The 9,211-nt window shown below is 49.2% G+C and overlaps 1 non-coding gene across 1 annotated transcript; it reads left to right on the top strand.

Moving 5' to 3' along the window:
* Nucleotides 1-861: 861 nt before the first annotated feature.
* On the top strand, nucleotides 862-934 carry Trnat-ggu (transfer RNA threonine (anticodon GGU)). The gene has a single exon. It is a non-coding gene; the product is annotated as a tRNA-Thr (tRNA).
* Nucleotides 935-9,211: the final 8,277 nt, after the last annotated feature.

The following is a 9,211-nucleotide window of genomic DNA, read 5'->3' as shown; positions in this document are numbered from 1 at the left end:
GCGGGGCGATTTTCCCATTCACTTTCTGGGGTATTTATGTTAGGTATGTTTGTTTCCTGTGCTTGGGGGTGGTAGCCAGCGCCATTCGGACTAATCGGACTAATCTTAATCTGTTTCAATGATCTACCACATCCTCCCCTTTGCTTTCCGAGGTTTTCTCGACTGCCAACCCTTATTTCTGTGTTATTTTCAACGAGCCCCTCATTTCCTATTCTGATTCGCTACATGCATAGCGAGGGCCTCGGTTCTGGCAGTCTTGTTGCCAAAGGGAGCTTAAGAGGGTTCAAAGCTGGTCGACCACTCTGGACATGTCGTAGACACTCGAGTCACGACCCGGGGGTTAAAAAGAAGGTCCCCTTCACCCCGATTAGTCCGAATGGCGCTGGCTACCACCCCCAAGCACAGGAAACAAACATACCTAACATAAATACCCCAGAAAGTGAATGGGAAAATCGCCCCGCCGGTAGCGTAGTGGTTATCGCACCAGACCGGTATTCTGGAGGTCGTGGGTCTTGTAACACAGAAATAAGGGTTGGCAGTCAAGAAAACCTACGAGGTTTTCTTGACTGCCAATCCTTATTTCTGTGTTATTTCTACGAGCCCCTCATTTCCTATTCTGATTCGCTCCATGCATAGCGAGGGCCTCTGTTCTGTCAGTCGTGGTGCCATAGGGAGCTTAAATGGTTCAACGCTGGTTGACCACTCTCGACATGTCGTAGACACTCGAGTCACGGCGCGGGGATTAAAAAAAAGGTCTCCTTCACCCTGAGAAGTCAGAGTGGCGCGGGCTACCACCCCCAAGCACAGTAAAAAAATTGCATGGACATAAATACCCCAGAAAGCGGGGGGGGGGGAATCGCCCCGCCGGTAGCGTAGTGGTTATCGCACCAGACTGGTATTCTGGAGGTCGTGGGTTCGGATCCCACCTGGCGGGCATTTTTTCTCCGCTTTCTTTCTTTCTTTCCAAATTCTTGATCTGTTTCAATAACCTACCACAACCTCCACTTTGCTTTCCGATGTTTTCTTGACTGCCAACCCTTATTTCTTTATATATATATATATATATATATATATATATATATATATATATATATATATATATAAGCTTCTCACAAAAACAAATATAATAAAGCAAAAACAGTATAGACAAGGGCCTGCGTTGATAATCTCGGTCAAAACAAGACAGACACACGTAACAGAGACAAGTGTGACAATAGGCTATACCGTAATCATCTTGCAAATTCTAAAACAAAATTTCAACAACGCGAAGCAACACAGAACACGGTTTACAGTTGCAGCAGTCCTGGCGCACCTACGGTCCGGTAGAGGCGTGGTTGTTTAGCCAGTGGCCAGTGGCGGCAGTTCACCATTGGTAGAGGACAGGTCCCGATTTCTTATTGAACGGTATGCGTGAGTATGGGGTGAGTGCCCCCGCATGACGACAAGGATGGACGTTCTGTCAGCCTAATTGGAACGTACCCCACAGAGTGCGTGTTAGGTTTTGTTGGTTTTGTTTTAAATGCGAATACATTTCTTAGTCGAGCCATGTCAGGCGCCGTGCGGCGTCCACGCGCCCGCAGGTGTTATCTCTCCGCTCTCACCCCCTCTCCCATAGCAGCAGCTGCGAGCGCGCGCGCTCCTCCTCTCCCCTAGCAACCGGAGCAGGTGGTGTGGGCGGATCAGCGGCGAGTGAGTGGAGAGGAGGAGCGCACTCGGGCTTGTGAGGGCGCTCGCATCGCGGGAGCTCGCCGGAGCTCCCGCGTGTGTGGGAGAGTGTAGGCGAGGGTAGGCGCGGTGCTTCGGTGCTTTTCCTCTCGACGCTCGCCCAACTGTCCCACGCCCGCATGCTTCTCAAAGACCCTTTGACTGTGTACTTTACCGACCACAAGGCAGTGATCGTGGCCGTCAAGTACAACGACAACACAAACAGGTGTTAAATAAATGGTTACGCTACAAATCACCGTCTCCTCATTAATTATAAATTCCGCGCACTCTCGCGCAAAAGAAATGCATTCGCATTTCCTCACGATTCCCTTTGGGGAGGTGGGGTGAATTTTTTTTGTTTTGTTGTTTCGGTCCGCCTTGCGACACTGTCACCCCACTGAAGCATTTTTGATCGGAAATTGTTTCTTCAAAGTCCAGCAGACGCAGCTCTCAGAAAGAACACTCCCACAGTGCACACTTCCGCAATTCTGCGCAGACATCCTTCAAAAGAATACACCCAAAACTTATCTCAGGCGTTCTACGCGCGACTGAAGTAATCGGCATCAACGTTGTGTGCTCCCCTAATTTGCTGCTAAAGGGAACAAACACCCCTGCAGCATTAAAGCCTGGCGTAGTACTCGTGAGTTCTTCATTTTAGCCTTCTTCAAGAATGGTGATGATGGAGTGTGTAACAAACTGGTATAAAAAACTTTTGCCGCCACCAGACAAACGCTAGACATTTTGTTATATACCCTAGTACCTGGTTTTCGTGGACAGGTTCATCCTGCTCGCATATAGAACTGGGTGTAGTGTGCCCTCGTGTTCCTGCTTTGGGATGGCCAACAGGGCTGTAGCTGACGCATCAGTGCGCACAACAAATTCCTGCGGAACGTCCGGTATCTTCAACACTGGATGGGTTCAGGTTGCCAAATTTAACTTCTTGGACTCGCTATCCCATTTGTCTGCAGCTGCTTTGTTTGGCATGTTCTACCACGTCACGGCCACTAACGGGTAATCTGGTAAGGCATAGTTTGGAGTAAACTGTCCGCACTAGCCCGCCATTCAGAAAGATGCCAGGATTTGCGCTTAGTGTGTGGTTTTTCAGAATCCGGGTGTTTCTGCCTTGTTGCGCGCAGCCCTTTAATATCTCCTAGACCACGACATGTCCGAGAAACCCTGTGATACCTCAAAGTTTTCTGATTCCACTGCAGGGACGCTGCTGCCACCATCTGAATGACGTGATTCTGCACGATTAGGTACTTTTCCCCATTATCAGCATCATAAATGTAGTGGAGAACATTTCGGATAGCAGAAATAATACTCTTCATGAGCACGCCAAGACAGCAGATGCAATCTTGACACTGAAGGCAACCCGCCGCGGTGGCTCAGTGGCTAAGGCGTTGCGCTGCTGAGCACGAGGTCGCGGGTTCGATTCCCGGCCGCGGCGGCCGCTTTTCTGATGGAAGCTAAAAGCAAAAACGCCCGTGTGTACGAGATTTCGGCGCACGTTAAAGATCCCCAGGTGGTCAAAATTAATCCGGAGCCTTCCACTACGGCGCGCCTCATCGCCTGCGTTGCGTCGGCGCGTTAAACCATACAATCAATCATCACACTGAAGGCATATAATCCGAGGTGGTAGTAGCCGGAACGTGTTGAAACCACGGTGTTTTCTTACGATGAATCGGTTAATATAAATGCCTGAATCCCTAAACAAGGTCAAACTTGGACAATTAGCGTTTCATGCTGCCTTTTGAGAACACAACTTCCGTTCGGGGGATAGGTTTTCCGTATTCTACCAGCGCAATTCAGCCGCTAACTTCAATGAATGTGTGATTAGATCCGTCAGGCTTCTTAACCAACACGATAGGGCAATTGTAGGGTGACGTTGACTTCTCGGCAATGCCTAGTATAAGCACATCTTGCACCTCTGCTCCCACTACCTCTTTCAGGGCGAAAGGTATAGGTACTACTGTGCCGTGCTCACACGCAACTGAGTCGTTAATTTCGGCTGACATTGTAGCAACGTAGTTTGGTCCGGTATGTTTGAAAAGCTATTGGTGTGTTTCTGGCAAAATTTGATGGCCTGGTATTGTCCCTAACATGTGAGATATCGAGATTTTTACAACTGCAGCTCTGCTTGATTTTTGTACGCCAATTGTTGCCCGCGCTTGTTCGGCGTCCACCACCCCAAATGCTCCAGCTATTTGACGTCTGTGCCCCGGGTCATGTTCCTTGTATGTTTTGAACATGTTGAGGTAAAACAGCTGTTTTTTGTGTCCCGAATCTAGTAGGTAGTGCACTTCATTCCGTTTCTCTATCACCGAGAACGGCCCCTTCCAGTGGAGCAGCAGGTGGTTGTGGCATGTAGGTCCAAACATCTGCGCCTGGATTTTAGCTTTCAGCGGCGGACGCTATGGACGCCTGTCAAACATCCCGTTTTGGTTCTTCTCTGATCTCTTATGCTTTCAATGGCGAATTGAGATGTCGCATCTGGCGTTCACTCAACTCGAGGATGCACTGATCTTAGATTTAACTTCCGTGTTAGTTTCTTCCTTCATACAGACTGGTTTCAACAGCGACAGATTTCTTCGCACGTGTCTACTATATATCAGCTCGATCGGTAAGAAGCGCAAACGTCACTTCGGGACTGCACGATATACAAATAGCATTGGGGCAAGATACGTATCCCACAGTATACGCCTCCTTTGGCGTATCATCTGTTGCGTTACGTAGTTTTGCTTTGAGCGTTCCACTAGTCCCTTGATCAGATATTTTTAAGACGTGGTGTGTAGGTGCTTTATCGACAGCAAATGGTTGAACTCTTTTATTAGGCTCGATGTAATGTTGAACCATGATCAAAGAGTATCGCTCATTGGAACCCAATTCTTGAAAACATCTCCAAGAATCCCTTGGCCACCTAGGCAAGTCCACTGACTTTAACGCTATAGCGTCAGAGTATCGGGTGCCGAAATCCGCCAATGTCCAGATGTATCGCTTTCCCAAAATAGAAATGGGTAACGAAGCACTGTAATGTCTATGGTGAAGCTTTCACAAGGTGTTTTTATAATGGGCAGTCCGTGGTATTCCTAGTTTGGTGCGGTACGTTGGCATTTCTCGCAGGAACGTACGTATCACCTAACGTCCGCCTCAACACCGGACAAAAAAACGGGTTCCAGAATTCTCTCAGTGGTTTTTTCTGTGACCTGATGAACCGCTAGCAGTCCTTCGTGGGCTGCCCTCAAAATTTGTTGACGTAAGGGTTCGGGTTTCACCATGTGTTTACTCTCTTCCAGACGCCGATACGGATTGTCTGTAAAGTATTTCCCTGGACAGGTAGAATCTGAAAACAACGTTCGAGCATCGGGTCCTCGCTTGAGCCTTCTTCAGACTTAGTTTTTACACGTAGAGTTTCCATGTCTACTTATAAGCAGATATTTCTCGCCGAAAGGATCCTGTGACTGCAATCGTCTCCATTCTAGGCGGGTCGACCGTTTTGGAGTCATTTACGGGTGGCCAGTTGAAGTCTGGGTCGTTTGGATCGCGCACTTTCAGGACGTTGTTCAGGACTACCTCGTATATACTGGATTCATGTATTTGTCTTAAACGTTTCGCGAAAAAACGGTGATGAGATGGTGAATAGCGCCTCTACGAGCGTAAAAGAACTGCCATTCCCCAGAGTAATCGTACTCCGCCCACTATTATATTCCTCGTGCAGAACGAATTCATTGCGTACGACGGCAACTTCCAGTATCCTGAAACAGGCTGACCTCCTCTCCACTGCGCATTCCTGTCCTGACAGACATGATGCTACCGGTACCAGGAGCTCAAGCGGTTTCGCTCATGGCGCCTATGAATTGGGTCTCTGTAAGGTCTTGACGTCGGCTCTTCTGGCTCGTCGTCCTCCGCGAGAGACAAGAAACTAGGCCAGAAGAAAGAATTGTGCTTTGGCACGACTTCGTGTCTTGTCCACTTGTACTGCATTTTGGGCAATAGCATCTTTGGTTTACTTGAAAATCCGATGCCCGGGGACCCTCTCTTCCACAAGGGAAGCGAGTTTTCTTAGCAGGACCCGAATGCTTACTTGAAACGACCTTTGCTGTTGTGGATCCCTCGATTTCTTTTGGTCTCTCGGAACCGTAACAATTTGGCGTCCTTGTGATCCTCTATAAAGGGATCTGCTGAGGTGGCAGTCACAAAACAGGTTTGCCATCTCTTTCACACATAACAATTTACACTTTTTTGTGACAGTTGACTATAAACTGTTCCGTCGCAACCAAGACTCAGAGATCCTCCAAGGCAATTTTGTGGCATGAAGATCGATCCACTTTTCGAGTTCCCTTTCAACGGGCTGCGTACTCCTCCGCCGTACCTTCGTTTTTGGGATTTGATCTGTGACACCGTTCTCCATAGCCTTTTGGGGTTACGTGAAAGAGCTGGAAAAAAGAGAGCAGAACCTTATCATAGTCAAGTGACTCTACGAGGCTTCAAGCCTTGAAGCCTTGAAGGGTTCACGTATACCTCCGATGCTTCAGCAGTAAAACCAGTGCTAAGCGCAATGGCTCATAGTGATTTGGGCAAGCCTAATTCTGCGGCATACATTCGAACCGTTCCAGGTGCGCGTCCAGGTCATCGTGGACGTCTTTAAAAAAGCCAGAAATTTGTGCAAGCTGAAGATTTGTGGTGTGACAGCCTGAGCTTGCCAAGAGATTTCCCCATCGCAATTTTTGTGGGGCCCTTCTCCTCCCGCCGCGAACCGACGTTGGGCGGATTCCCAGCAGTAAATGGCGCTATTCGATTTCTGCGCGTGGTCTCTCTTGTTTGGTCCTCACTTGCTCTTTCTCGACCTTCGCTCGACATTGCTTGCGATCATCACGCAATTGCTTCTGCTCCGCGTGTTCACTTCGCATCAGTCAATACCAATCACTCACCATTGGTAATGATCTCCCGTGTGTTCATTATGGGTTGGTATAGGTAACATAGAACGAATTTGTCTAGTCCTACCGTACACGTTAATAATTCTCAGGTTTCTAGAAAAAATTACAAAAGCGAGAAAACACTGGATAAGGCCCTGCCTTTATATTCCAGAACACCCGAAGAGAGATATGCGAAACAGACAGAGGTGTAACAAAAGGCCATAGCGGTAATGACCGGGCATTGTCTTTGCATGAACGAACAACGCACATTACCTACACTTCCACCAATTCTGTCGCAATGTTGATCCGCTTCAAAGGTAGCGGCGTAGGCAGGTTCTAGTCGCTCTACGGCGCCGATGGTAGGGTACAGCTCACGCATGGAGGTTTAGCGCGGTGCACCTTGAGCAAGGCGCTCCCAGTTGCAGCAAACCGTGCCATAGCGGACGCCCCGTTATTCGCTCCGGATGCCTGGCTTGATCAGCTGCTGCACGTAGATTCTGGCGCTACCCATTGATGGCTGCTGCTACATGCTTGGGTCCATGCACCTGACGGCTCCTTGTCACCGATTTATTTTGCCCGCACCACCTCTTCTCCTTGATCACCTTCGTTTTTGTTGCTGGCTGCTTATTATTGGACGGTAGGCGTGGGAGTCTGGGGTGAGTAACCCCGCACGACGACGGTGATGGGGCTATTGTCAGGGTAATTGGAACCTATTCCACAGAGAACGTCCTGGGTTTCGGTTTGTACCCTTCTTTCCCTTCGCCTTCCGACCATACATACATACATAAATATATATATATATATATATATAAGAGAAGAAAAACTTCGAACAAGGTAAAAGCACGATTGTAGCCTACGTTTCAGCAAAGAGAACTTGCTTCCCTAAGGGCCAATATATATATATATATATATATATATATATATATATATATATATATATATATATATATATATATATATATATAAATTGTAAGCACTGTAGTTCTCCGCGGCACAATATTTCGCTGATTTCAATCTTCTGTGTAATCATCATCACCAGTCATCCTTTTCAGTAATGCTTCATCTTCGTCACCTGTACAAGATCATTATCATCCCTGAGGCTGGTTCTGCTTGGCTGCCTGTTCGTCAAATAAACGGCGTCTGTCTCCTCCGCTCTATCAGTGAGCTACGTCTCCTTGAAGGCGTCTTACACGTGGTGGAGGTGCACCTCGATCCCGCCCTCTGGCTCTCCTAGCGCACCCCTGGAGCTACGTTCAGGAAGACGCCTTCAAATGCCAACCGGGCCAATGGAACAGGACGTCCCGACTAACACCGCCCCTGCAACGGCTTCTGCGCCTCCTGCATTGACCGTTACCAGCCGCCAACGGGACCCCAGATCCTTCGCTCGCCTTCGCGGTGAAGACGTCGACGATTGGCTCGACTATTACAACAGAGTGAGTGCGTTTAATCGGTGGGATGACCCTATGAAGCTCTATAATGTCCCGTTCTGCCTTGCCAAAGTGGCTAGGACGTGGTTTTATAACAACGCACATCGCCTAGGAGATTGGAATACGTTTACGGAGGAGATTCGCAAGACTTTTGGCACATCGGCGAGCCTATCGGAGAGCGCCACGAAGAAACTCTCCCAGCGCGTTCAACATGTAGGTGAGACCTACACGTCTTACATTGAGGATGTGCTTGCGCTTTGTCGCCAGGCGAACGAGAACATGTTGGAGAACGACAAAATCCGGCACCTTTTGAAAGGCATTAGCACATTTGCCTTCAATGCTCTCGTCGCTCAGAATCCCACCACCGTACGCGACGTAGTTGCGATTTGCTAGCGCTTGGATGCGCTGCAGTCCGCTCGCATCCAGCAGGATACCCCACCAGCCTGCCTTCCACCCAACACGGAGCTGCGCTTTTTGATACGTAGTATCATTAGGGAAGAACTTCAGGCGCAGAAGACCCCGGGACTCTCTGGTGATCGCCAGTTCTCTTCTGGCGCCACTTTGCGTGACCTGGTTAAAGAAGAACTGCGTCTCATGGAAAGCGGGCCCTCTACCGAACACGCCGCTCCACAGCACGTGGCTCAGTACGCCGAGATGAGCCCACTACAGCCAGTCTTCCTGCATCCTGCGCCTGCTGAGTCATTTGTTAGCCCTTTCTCCGAGACTCCCAGAGCCGTACAGCCAGTACTATGCTCCTTGGCGACCCCCCCGACCCACTTGCTTCTACTGTGGTATCAGGGGTCATATTGCCCGATTTTGTCGACGGTGTCAGCAAGACGAACGTGCAGGCCTTATACCGGACCGCAGCACCTACCGACCTCCATATGGCTTTCGTCAATGGGCATATCATTCCCCGCCGCGGCCTTTTCCGTCGACCCCGGACACACAGGACGTTCCTGGAAGTTCCCGACCATCGCGGAGCCGTTCACCATCTTCCTTCCGGAACCGCTCGGTATCGCCCCTTCGCCCAGCGTCTCATGCTGCTGGCCTCCGACAGGAAAACTAACCTCTGCAGTTTTTGGAGGGAAAACTGCTATACCTGGTAAAAGTACAAGTCCTCCGCAGCGGCCATCGAACATTTTATCTGTCATCGTCGAAGGCATTTGT

This window comes from Haemaphysalis longicornis, unplaced genomic scaffold, assembly GCF_048455015.1.
Source record: "Haemaphysalis longicornis isolate Haplotype H1 unplaced genomic scaffold, Haemaphysalis longicornis Haplotype H1 scaffold_4, whole genome shotgun sequence".
NCBI classification, from domain to species: Eukaryota; Metazoa; Arthropoda; class Arachnida; order Ixodida; family Ixodidae; genus Haemaphysalis; species Haemaphysalis longicornis.
The sequence above is the reverse complement of the archived record's forward strand: the minus strand, read 5'-3'. Positions and strand labels throughout refer to the sequence as shown.